This window comes from Silene latifolia, chromosome 10, assembly GCF_048544455.1.
Source record: "Silene latifolia isolate original U9 population chromosome 10, ASM4854445v1, whole genome shotgun sequence".
NCBI classification, from domain to species: domain Eukaryota; kingdom Viridiplantae; phylum Streptophyta; class Magnoliopsida; order Caryophyllales; family Caryophyllaceae; genus Silene; species Silene latifolia.
This window is the reverse complement of record NC_133535.1, coordinates 21,881,549-21,894,035: the sequence shown is the minus strand read 5'-3', so window position 1 is coordinate 21,894,035 and position 12,487 is coordinate 21,881,549. Positions and strand designations below refer to the sequence as shown.

At 38.7% G+C, this 12,487-nt stretch overlaps 1 non-coding gene across 1 annotated transcript; it reads right to left on the bottom strand.

Moving 5' to 3' along the window:
- Positions 1-774: 774 nt before the first annotated feature.
- On the bottom strand, positions 775-881 carry LOC141610308 (small nucleolar RNA R71). Its single transcript, XR_012528210.1, has one exon. It is a non-coding gene; the product is annotated as a small nucleolar RNA R71 (small nucleolar RNA).
- Between the last annotated feature and the right edge of the window lie 11,606 nt (positions 882-12,487).

Sequence of the window (12,487 nt, the reverse complement as noted above, 5' to 3'; positions counted from 1 at the left end):
TGTCTAGGGAAATTATCTTTGCATAGGTACGCGACAAAGCCTATCAAATTTTGGCGCCGTTGCCGGGGAAACGGTTCTATTGACTATTGAATTGTCGATTTTTATCTTGTTTTTCTTTGTCTTAAGGAACACTTGTTCCTTGAGACCGTTACTTATCACTTTTCTAGAGATTGTCGTCTTATGCCCAGGTCCTCTCGAAGTGGAGAATTGCTTTCACCGGATTCCGATCCCGAGAAAACATTTAGGAGAAGACGACGTTTTTGGAAGGAAGTAAAGGAAGCCGCTTCTCCTATACAAATTGAAAGTGCTAGAAAGTCTTATTTAGACGATCTAGAGGTTCTTGAAGGGGAGGAGGTTTCTTGTTCATCAACTCCACCACCACCACCATCTACTGCCAAAAAGATGGTGAGACTTTCTGATCACTCAAAGCCCACAGCGGCCATGCTTCCGGCTGGAATCACAACCACTCAAATCACCGCACCAGACTTTGAGATCAAACCGGCTTTTATTAGCCTTGTGGAGAGAAGACAATTTGGGGGAAGTCCTTTGGAGGATCCCAATTTGCATGTGCAAAACTTTTGTGACTATTGCTCCATGATCCGTCAAACGGGCGTCACCCAAGAGCAAATAAGGGAAATACTTTTCCCTTTCTCTTTAAAGGACAAGGCCAAGCTTTGGATCAATAGCCTTGACCGCACCACCTTGAAAATCACCAATTGGGAGACCTTGGCTCTCGCTTTTTATCAAAAGTTTTTTCCACCAGAGAAAACTCAAACTTTGAGGAGCCAAATCACCGGATTCCGTCAACAAGCTCTTGAGAGCTTATATGAAGCTTGGGAGAGGTACAAAGAGCTTCAAAGGCAATGCCCACACCATGGGCTAGATGATTGGTTTCTGGCAATAACATTCTACAATGGATGTTGTGCCGAGTCCCGAAGGATTCTCGATTCCGCCAACAATGGGCGGTTTGATCAAATTGACACCAATCTTGCTCATTCCACGATAGAATCTATGGCAATTCATGATGCCCAATATGTCAATTCCCGAGTTGTGCCATCTAAAGGTAAAGAAGAATCCTCCAACAACTCCGTCTTGCTAGCTCAAATTGCCTTGCTCCAACAACAATTGGCGGAGAGAGATGCTAAAGATTCCATCCAACAACTCAATGTTGTGTCTTCAACAAGCCAAATCATCGTTTGTGATGGATGTGGAGGTGCGGGTCATTATGCCGCTCAATGCCGAGCCCCCATTGAAGAGGTAAATGCTTTTCAAGTTTTTAGACAAAGTTCATATCCACCGGGTGCATTTTCCAACACTTACAACCCGAATTCAAAATTCCATCCGAACTTGTCTTACACTAGCAATAATGTGCTAAACCCTCAACCCCCACAACAACAAAATGCCTATGTTCCTCAACAACAAAAGTATACCCCTCCACCGGGTTATCAAAATCAACAAAGGCCCCCACAAAATAATTACCAACAAAATCCACCACAAAATAGCCAACAAAACAATCAAGGAGGTGGTAAGCTTGAGGGCATGATAATCCAAATGCAAAGGGAGTTGTTGGCTCAAATTCAAAAGAATGATCAAGCTCATAGTGCCGCGGTCAAGATGTTGGAACAACAAGTGGCTCAATTAGCCGCTTCTAGCACTCAAAGGAAGAACGGTCAACTACCTCCCCAAGGTGAGCAACCACATGAAACCGCTAATTCTATTTCCTTGAGAAGTGGTTCAAGCTATGATGGGCCATCCATGACTTTGGATGATGAGGTGGTTGTTAAAAGGGCTAAGCTTGGGGGAAATGACAAAGGGAAGGCTAGTGAAGAGCCTATTGTTAAAGATCGTGTGCCATTTCCTCATCGATTGTTGATGCTAAAGAGGAAGAGCAAGCTTGATACCAAAGATGTTGGGTCTCCTATGCAAAAAGAAAGTGATGAGGTGGTTATTGAAGAAATCTCTCCTAATTCTAAGGAGAGTGATGTCGTTTCAAACAAGGTGAGTGCTCCCAAAGAGATAGTGAATGATGTGGAGGATGCTCCTCCAAAAGAAGTTGTTCAAATGCCATTTCCCCACCGTCTAGCAAAGCACAAGGAGGAAGGTAAGTTTGCTAAATTTTTGGAAGTTTGTAAGAATTTGCAAGTCACCATCCCGTTTATGGAATTGATTACCCAAGTCCCTTCTTACGCAAAGTTTATGAAGGAAATCCTCTCAAAGAAGAGATCCCTCAATGTGGTTGAGACCATTGCTTTCACCGAAGAGTGTAGTGCACTCTTACAAAACAAGTCTCCCCCGAAACTTAAGGACCCCGGTAGCTATTCTATTCCTTGCACTATAGGCAAATATACCATTGATAAGGCCCTTTGTGACCTAGGTGCTAGTGTAAGCGTCATGCCCTATTCCCTTTGTGAAAAACTTAACATGAGTGCTTTAAAATGCACAAGTATTACATTGCAAATGGCGGACCGTTCTTTAAAGCGACCTCTAGGTGTCTTAGAAGATGTTCCCGTCAAAGTTGGCAAGTTTTTCATACCCGTTGACTTCCTCATACTTGATATGGCCGAGGACTCACAAACCCCAATTATATTGGGTAGACCATTTTTACACACCGCGGGTGCGTTAATTGATGTGAAAAATGGGAGGTTGACGTTGGAAGTGGGTGATGACCGGGTTTCCTTTAGCAAAAACAACACCATTAGAAGTCCAATGTTACAAGAGTCTTGTTATTTATTTAGCACTGTGGACTCTTCTTATGCCTCTACTATGCTTGGGTCATCACTAACGGATCCATTGGAGGACAATATGGGTGTTGTTTGCTTTGTAGGTGACGATGCTAAGGGCACTAATGCTAGGAGTGCCAAGAGGAAGAGGAAATTTTATTTGAACAATTTCAAATGGTTGAGAAATGCAAAGATAGCTATGAAATGGAGCTTGGTTGGTGGCAAGCTCAATGACAAAACTTGAATCAGATAGCTTCTTACGTCGTGCGGGACGTTAAACCAGCGCTTCTTGGGAGGCAACCCAAGCTTTTTTTTTTTATTGCTTTTATTTATTTTTCTCATTTTGCTGCAATTAATTGTTTATCGTAGATTAGTAATAATAATACTCAACTTAACGATTTTTCTTTTGTGATTTATAGGTGAAAATGAAGAAAGGAAAAAGGAGTGCTTAACACGCAAACCCATGCAAACACACCCGTATACGAGAAAGTCAAAAACCGGAGAATGGGTCAACCCCGATCGGGGCCGCCCAACCCCGATCGGGGCCGTGTTACTGTAGCTGCTGGGCATTTTTTCGGGTATGTAAAAAAAAAAAAAAGAAATTTTTCTATCATCCTAAGTTCAACCCGCGACACTCCTACTCTCTATCTTCATCATTTTTCTTCATTTTCCTACCTAAAATCACAAGGGAATTTCAATTTCTTCATTGATTTGCAAGCTTTGTTCAACCATTAACATCTAATTGAATTATGGCACCAAGAAAAGCCCCCTCACAAGGTGCTTCTAAGAGAAGGAGAGGTGAGCCAGAACCTTCAAATGCAGCGGAGGATATCCCAATGGAGGAAGTCCCACAATGGCATGACCCGGACTATCCAAATGTGATCTTCAATTCACTAGCTCAATACAACAATTGGGTTGTTTTGAGAAGCAAAGGTATGGAACCGACGAAATTCATCAACCAAGCATCTTTAAACAACATTGGAATAGATAAAAATGTGAAAGCTTTGTTTAAAAATCTTGGCATGAAATCTTGTTATGCAATGAATTATAAGACCTTCCCCGAACTCACCCTTGAGTTCTTAAGCTCTTTCGAGTTTCACAGGTCTAAGAAACCCGGTTTCATTCTTTTTGTTACCTTTCGATTGTTTAATGAAGATCATAGGATGGACTTAGCGGATTTCGCCGCTATCTTTGATTTGCCTGGCCATGACTTACCATTCGATTCACCCACTGATTATAACCCCGGTTTAACTTGGGATGCCATTTCTCACTTAACTTTTCCAGGTTTTGATCATATACCTCATCAATTCATTCATTATCCCGACATAAGGGTATGGCAAAGGTTTATGGGGTGGACTTTTTTTGGTCGAAATGAACCTCACTCGGTGAGGAAAGTTGAGTTAGAAATTTTGGGTGCGTTCTTAAATGTTAATGGTGATGAGATTTGGGGAATTAATATCCCCTACCACTTTGCGGTCCACTTGACAAAACAAACTAACACCAAGAATAGTTGCATTGTCTTAGGTGGTTTGGTCACTAGAATTGCTCACGATCGGTGTCGGTTTAACCAAGAAACCACCGATTTGACACCATTGCTTGAGTCCAGGTCTAAGGGAGTTGGTCTTGATTATGAATATTTTCTTTCTTGTAATTGGTTTAAAAATGAATATCCCAACATGACTTGGAAGATAGGTAGGCAAGACTCCATTCGTCTACCGGAGGAAAAGAAAGAAATAAGGGCCTTAGTTCACACGAAGCCTCGTCGAGGAAGTGCCCCCTTTGTTAGACCGACTTACCATTTACCCCTTAGGGGTGAGTCCACTACCCTTTGTTGAGAGACGTGTGGGAGGTTCATCCTCCCAAGCACGTCATTCCACCTCTAGCCTTGAGTCACCATCTAGCAGAGAAATGATGAATATGATGCGGGAATTGAACTTAGGTGTTAACCAAATTCGTGACGACCAACGTCTTGCATTGCATCCTATTTATGATCATTTTGCTAGGCAGGGAGTTATCCGACCCGAGGGGCCACACCCTTCATTTTATACTTATCCCCCGGGTGGATTTCCCCCTCCCCCTCCCCCTCCTAACACTGATGCAGGTACATTTGCTCGCTATGAACCCGGCCCGGACTTTTGTGGTTCGGATTATGGGGTTGAGGCATTGCCAGGAGGTTATGGAGGATATGGAGGATATGGTGGCTACGGTGGCTATGGTGGGATTAGTAGCTATGGTGAAGGTCTTGGTAGTGGACAAGATATTGGTGAGTATGTCACTCCTCTTCAAGGAGATGACTCAAGTGGAAGTGGCCAACAAGGAGAATCAAGTGGGAGTGGCCAGAAAGAGAAGAAGAAGAAAGGGAGGAAGGGGTTCAATTTTTGGCCCTTTTCTTAGTTGATCAATGAAGGAATCCCCCGAATTCATGCTAGCTTGGGGGGGCTAGCAAGTTGAGTAAGTTTTTAATTGTTTTGCATATTAGTTTAGATCTTGCAACCCATTAAACAAAACCTCTAGTCCTTCCTGTTTTGTGCTTTGAGCCATTTTTATGGTTTGATTGGATGATTTGGATAGTTGGCACATTGAGGACAATGTGATGTTTAGCTTGGGGGGGGGGATTGCATTTGCATATAGTGTAGATTGCATGTAGTGTAGAAATTTTGAAAATTATTGAGAGAAATTTTTGCTTTGTGCTTGCTTATAGCCTACTTTCCTCTTTGCTTATCCTATTAATAGCTTGTTGCTAACGATTTATTCTTTAATGATGGGATATTAGCTACATGGGGATGTCTTGACATAGTAGGTAGGAGATGGAGAATGAACCGAATAGGCTTGATCTTGACTTTTGGCAAGCTACAAAATGGTAAGGTAGAACCTCTTTTGACCGACGCATCCATATCCGGTCTCTCTTAGGTGAGTGTAGGTGTCTCCTTATAAGGTGTGTTACATCAAAACGCACAAGTATGGTTCTCATGTCATCTCTTGGTAAGCATTCATTCCCTTGTTATAGCATTTTGGAGAATTTTCCCTTCACAAACAATTTTCCCTTGTTATAGCATTTTGGAGAATTTTCCTTTCACAAACAATTCTCCCTAGCTACATTATAAATTGCCTACCCTTGTTGAGCTAGTAGCTTTGTTTGTCCTTGTTCGGGTGCTCAATTGGGATTTATTTCAAAGTTTGGACAATCATGTGAGCTTGGTCTTAATGCTCAAGACAAAAAAGAAGAAAAAGTGATGATGAATTGAATTGAAAAAATCAAGAAGAAAAAGAAATGAATAAGCATGAAAGAAAATGAAAAAAAGAGATGAATAAATTGAAAAAGAAAAAAAAAAAAGAAAAAGAGAAGAAGAAGTTGATGTGAGAAATTCTCATGCATTATTCATATATTTTGGAGGATTTTCTCATGGTTTGCATTGCAAAATTTGGGTTAGAAATAGGATTGAGCACCTTTACAATTTGGTAGTTGCTAGCTTGACTTAGCTCCACATTACCATAATTCATTTGTTCCCCCTTCTTACCCATTACATTATTGTCTTCTTCCTACCCATTTGGCTTCTTTATCATGCTTACATATGATTATCCTTGCTTACTAGTTTTGACATGTTTACCATATTAGATTGCGGGCACATTATTATAGGTCGAGGATAGTCGAGTGTTTATTCACAAAATTGTCCTTTCACATAAAAAGAGTTGAGTGCCCCGTGAGAGTCCAAAAGTCAAAAGATCATGCAAGAGCTCAAAGGTTCATTCAAAGTTTTCTGTGCTACGCCGTCATGTAAATCTCAACCATGCTTTGCTTTATTCCTTGGCCATGTTGTTTCGGGTTTTTAAATCGTTATGCTTAGCTTGTTTAGGATGTAGCATTTGATGGATTTGGTTTCTTGCTTGAGGACAAGCAAGGGTTTAGCTTGGGGGAGTTTGATATGTTTATTTTATATATACTTTTACCCCTCATTTTAGCTCGGTTTCTATTGATTATCATACTTTAATTAGTATACTTTTGAGCTAATTTTGTGTTCTAGGTGTATTGTTGTGTTTGTTACGGTTTTGTAGGAATCTAAGCATTTAGAGGCTTTTTCCTATGATTTTGTACACCAAAGTTCATTAAGCTAAACAAGGCCAAACATTGGACTAAGCATGGAGCATTGGATTGATGTTTGCATGAAGATTTGTTGGATTGAAATAAGAATTACAAATGTTGCCAACAATCAAAGTCAAGCCCAACTTCAATGTCCTTACTAAGGTCAAGCATTGGATGCCATGAAAGCTTTGGATGCCAAGAAGAGCTTAGGATGCTTGGAATTGAGCACTACCGAAAGAAGCATAGAGATCCCTCACGCAATCAAGCACGAGCGAAGTGGAATGACGAAGGGGTACATGACCCCGATCGGGGCCGCCCAACCCCGATCGGGGCCGCTTGATTCTCGGGTGCTTGCGTTCTTCCTCCTCTCCTATAAATAGGAGAGGTATTCCTATGTTCTAAGCATCTCATTTTACGACTAATTCTACTACAATAAGCCTCAAGCATTATAAGTTTTCTCTCTTTAGTTTTCATTTAAGTTATAAGTTGTTTAAGCATTCCTTAGTTAATCTTTCAATAGTTTGTATTTCAAGAGATTTTCAAGCATTTGTCATTCAATCGTTTGGTTATTAGTTACTTGTTCTTCCATACAAGTCTTCCTTATTAAGGTATTTCTCATTACAAGTTTACAATTTACACCATTACTTTAGTTATCACATAGTCATTATAATCAAGTTTTTCATATTTGCTTTAGCTTTGTTCTTTACATATGTTATATCACTTAACTAATATAATTCATATAACCATGTTTAATATTCTTTACAAATTAGTTTGCATTTTACATCTTAGTATGAGTAGCTAAATTCTCTAGTCTAAAGGCTAGGGGAGCCATGCAAAATCAAACATATAATATGACTAAGTAAAGTTCATAATAATATTGATCAATTGTTTCCACCACATGCTTGTTTTGTTATGTTTAATCTTTGATTATCGGCCATAGTCATTGATTAAGTTTGTTCATTCGTTCTAAAGTCGAGAGGCACGGAATTGAATTAGACTAAGCATGTGTGGTAGGACGACCTAGTCATGGACGAGAGTTTCTCTAGGACCCGGTCTATGGTTGACACTAATGCCGTAAGGTGGGTGTCTTTAAGCCTAAGCAATTGACAAGATTATTACTAACAAGTTTATCATGTTATTATGTTTACCTTTGCATGGGTAACCCGACCCCTTTAGACTGCCTTTAATCATATTTTATTTACATTACATTTTCATTAATCATCAAACAAACAAACAAAACCAAAATCATAATCAACCTCGATAAAAATCTAATCACAGCAATTCAAGACGTAATTCCCGTTTCCTTGTGTTCGACCCCTATTACTACATTTAATTGTGTCTAGGGAAATTATCTTTGCATAGGTACGCGACAAAGCCTATCAGCAAGCTAATGATTATGATCATCAAATCTCTTATTTATACAAGAGCATTTGGCGGGAAAGTTTGTTGAGCTTAACTGACAGCTAATTTCCAATTGGTTATTTGCTGATGTGGATTTTGGTAACAGAAATTATGTTACACATTTTTCTTCTTACGAATGTTTAGCAAGTTATAGAAAATGTTTTATGTTATCTTTACGCAAGACGATTTTAATTGGTTTTTAAATTATACAGGATGGTAACCGAATTGGATACAATGTATATTTTTTTATGATAAATACAAGATATTAGAGTCTCGAACTTAAATAGTTTAGTGCGAACTACTTATATAAAAAAAAGCTTAGAATTAACTTTAAGACATTTACTAATTCCATTGATTCGAGCAAAGAAAGTGTAATAGCTAATTTCATTTTTCGACGTTGTTCTGTATGCTTTTTATTTCCCACTATTACGACATAGAGAAATGCCATTTTAACTAATAATATGACAATCTCAAATTATTATAGTACTATCTGACTAAGATTCTTAAGTTAAAATTAGAACATAATAACATATATGATAGATTTGCAATAAGTTGATCAGAACATTATCTTGGGTAGAATACCAAAAAAACAAAGTAACGTATAGGTTCAATCGTGATTACATTATTTAGTTACTACATTATACGCGACAGAGGACTACAATGAGGCCCGTGCATCGCACGGGCATTGAATCTAGTCTATATTATTAAAGGAAACTTTTTTCGAGTGTTTATAGAGTCTCCAACTCTAATAAATCACTAAGGTATAATAAAATAGACAAAAAGAAATAAAAAATATATATGTACCGTTTATTATTAATAATATATATGGAGTAATTTGCATACTATTGAACTTCTAAGATGATGTTACGTAATATATTTCAAAAAGTTAGGAAGATCAATTATATGATTATGATTTAACAATATTTTTGCTTTAGTTATGGGAGTTTCATGACTCCTACACTTCCTTTTATTTTGGGTGATTATAAACTAAAGTATATAAATAGGCATCTTATATTTGAGGGTTTGCACAATATTATTGTGATTTAGGTTGTTTATTTATTTATTTTTAAATATGGTCTAATACGATTGCTCTTATTGATGATATTAGTTTATTTTCGCAGCCCTTTGCAAGCCAAGGATGACGGGGAGGAGCATTCGTTGACTGTTTGCAGGCCAAGGACGACAGAGAGGAGGATTATTGATGAGCTCCTATTTCTACTACATTTTGGTATCATTTTGAGCTCATTTGGTAGCATTTGGTAGCGGTTTGTGACGTTTTTGACGTTATTTAGCCAATTCCATATGTTTCACCATTTAGCCTAAGTTCAAGTGAAGATTAGGAAGCCGAAAGATCAAGAGAAATGTCCAAGGAAGAGCCAAGAACAAGCTTGAAGAAATGCACCAAGAAAGCCTTCCAAAGGATCAAAGGAAGAACGAAAGGAAGACGGACTCAAAGCAAACTCGCACGGTGCGAGTTTCTGTTCCAAAACTCGCACCGTGCGAGTTTTTCTCGGGTTTGGTGACTTTTGTTCCCGTTTTGTATTACGGGCCTTCCCCTTTATTAAGCCCATTGATTACTAGGTTTTGGGTGTTATATATAGCAAGTTTGCAATTAGGTTAAGCATCTTTTGTTCACTTTAATTAATCAAGGTTGTAATTTGGGAATATTTTCATCTTTTGAATTGGGTTTTAGATCTAATTATGGAGAACTAATCTCCTCTCTTAATCCGAGTCAAGGCTTAAACTTTGGTTGTAAGATCATTTAATCCGTCTTTAATTTTAATTATCATTGTTAATCCTTTTGTGTTTATTGTTTGAATTTTGGAATCCTTGTTTATATTGAGTAATTAAGTGTGATTTCCTTGTTGCTTAATTAATCAAGTTCCTTAATTTATTGTTGTTGAGATTATTAAGTGTGATTTCCTTGTAATCTCATCTTTGCAACACCTTGTTATTATGCTAATGAATGTGATTTCTTCTTGGCTTAATTAGCAAGTAAAGGATTAACTTGTAATTGGGCATTAATTGTGATTTCATTGTGTTTAATTACCCCTATTGAATCTCTTGTGCTCATATCTTCTTATTAATTTGTCCAATGTATGTGATTTCTACTTGGTAGAATTGATAAGTTGGGTTATTTGATTAAGTGTGATTTCCTTGTCATTTGACCATTATTAAGGAGATTTAGAAGATTTATCTTCACAATAGGGTGATAATATATAATTGAAGGATTGATTGAAGGGTTTTGTCAACTAAAGTGCCAAACTTTGAGTCGGGTTAAGTCTCTCTTAATATTGATTAATTTCCATCTTAAACTCTTGATTGTTTACTTGCTTTACACTCTTGTTTGAATTTGTCTTGCTTTTGTTACAACTAAAACCAAACCAACCCCCCCCCCCCCCCCCTTTTATTTAATTGTTGTTACTTCTTTGCAATTGTTCTAATTACTCTTTTAATTTCACTTTTGCAAAATCCATCTTCTCTTGGGTTCGATCCCTTGCTTGCTATTGTACTAGTTTATAATTAGTGCTAATTAGTGTGTTTAGTGGTATATAAATTGTTAATTTGGCCGTCTTTTAGTGCGACATTTTAGGCATGTCAAATTTTGGCGCCGTTGCCGGGGAAGGTAACGGTTTTGCTAGTGTTTGTTATTTGTGTTGTTAGGATAGTTGTGTTAGTTAGTCTTTGTTTCTTGTTGATAGTGTCTTGTTCTTTACTTGTGTGAACCTTTTGGTTGTGTGCACTTGTGTAGAATTGTTTATGGTCAATACTAGGAATTCAAGAGAACCACTTTTTCCTTTCGATCCGGAGATTCAAAGATCACTTGCTTGGATAGGAGGAGGTATTAGAATAGACAACCCGGTTGTTGAAGAAATTGATCCCGGTTTTCAACAAGACCAAAGAGAAGGTAACAACATCCCTTTTGAACAACCCATACCCATTCAAATCATCATGGGTGATCGTCAGGACGAACAACCACTTGGGCATGGTGAAAGAGAGAACCCACAACGTGGTAGAACTATTAAGGAACTTACCGCCCCGGATCTCACACAAGTACCCTTGTGTATCTCCTTTCCGGCCTTGGCGGAAAATGCCACCTTTGAGTTGAAGTCCGGGCTCATTCACCAATTGCCCCAATTCCATGGGCTTAGCACGGTAGATCCCAACAAGCATCTCAACAAATTTCATGTTGTTTGCTCAAGCATGAAGCCAAATGGGGTTACCGATGAGCAACTTCAACTAAGGGCTTTCCCTTTCTCACTCAAGGACGCGGCCAATGATTGGCTTTATTATCTCCCTACCGGGAGCATCACCACTTGGAATCAAATGAAGAAGGCTTTCTTAGAAAAGTATTTTCCCGCTAGTCTCTCATCTCAATTGAAGAAAGAAATAAGTAATGTTGAACAAATGGATGGGGAGAACTTGTATGAGTATTGGGAGAGGTTTAAACAACTTCTTGCTAGTTGCCCATACCATGGGTATACCGATCATGACCTTCTCTTGAACTTTTGTGGTGGTCTACTTGAGGATGATGCTAGAATGATTAAAGCCGCCACCCAAGGTGGAATTGAATACATGTCGGTCCAAGAAGCAAATGAGTTGATTGAAAGGTTGGTAGGAAGCTCTAGGAATTTTGGGAGGAGAATTAAGAAGTCAAGTGGAACATTCTCTTTAAGGCAAGGTTCCAACCATATGGAGGAGAAAGTTGACTTTCTCACTAATTTGGTGAAGGAGCTTACAAAAGGTGATGGGAGCACTTCTCATGTGAAATTTTGTGGTCTTTGTAATGACCCAACTCATCCCACCGATGGGTGTCCATCTTTGCAAACGGAGGAAGCAATTGAAGCGGTGAAGGCTATTGGTTTTAGGAAGTTTGACCCCTATTCTAACACTTACAATGAAGGTTGGAAATCTCATCCAAATATGGGGTGGGGTGGAAACCAAAATCAAAATAAAAAAGGGGCATCAAACTCTTCATTTCAAAAGCCAAATCAAAGCCAAAACCAATCTCAAAATTCCTTGGAAGAAATGATGAAAACACTTGCTATGAGTCAAATGACAATGCAAAAAGAAAGCCAAGCCTTGCTACAAAATACCAAGGAATTTCAAAATGCCGTGCTTCAACAAAACCGACTCACCGACTCTAGGTTTGTTAACCTTGAGACCCAAGTTGGTCAAATCCTCACTACACTCAATTCTCAACCCAATCAAGGAGGGAGTCTCCCTTCTCACACCATTCCTCCACCCAACAAGGAACAAGCAAAAGCGGTCTCTTTGAGGAATG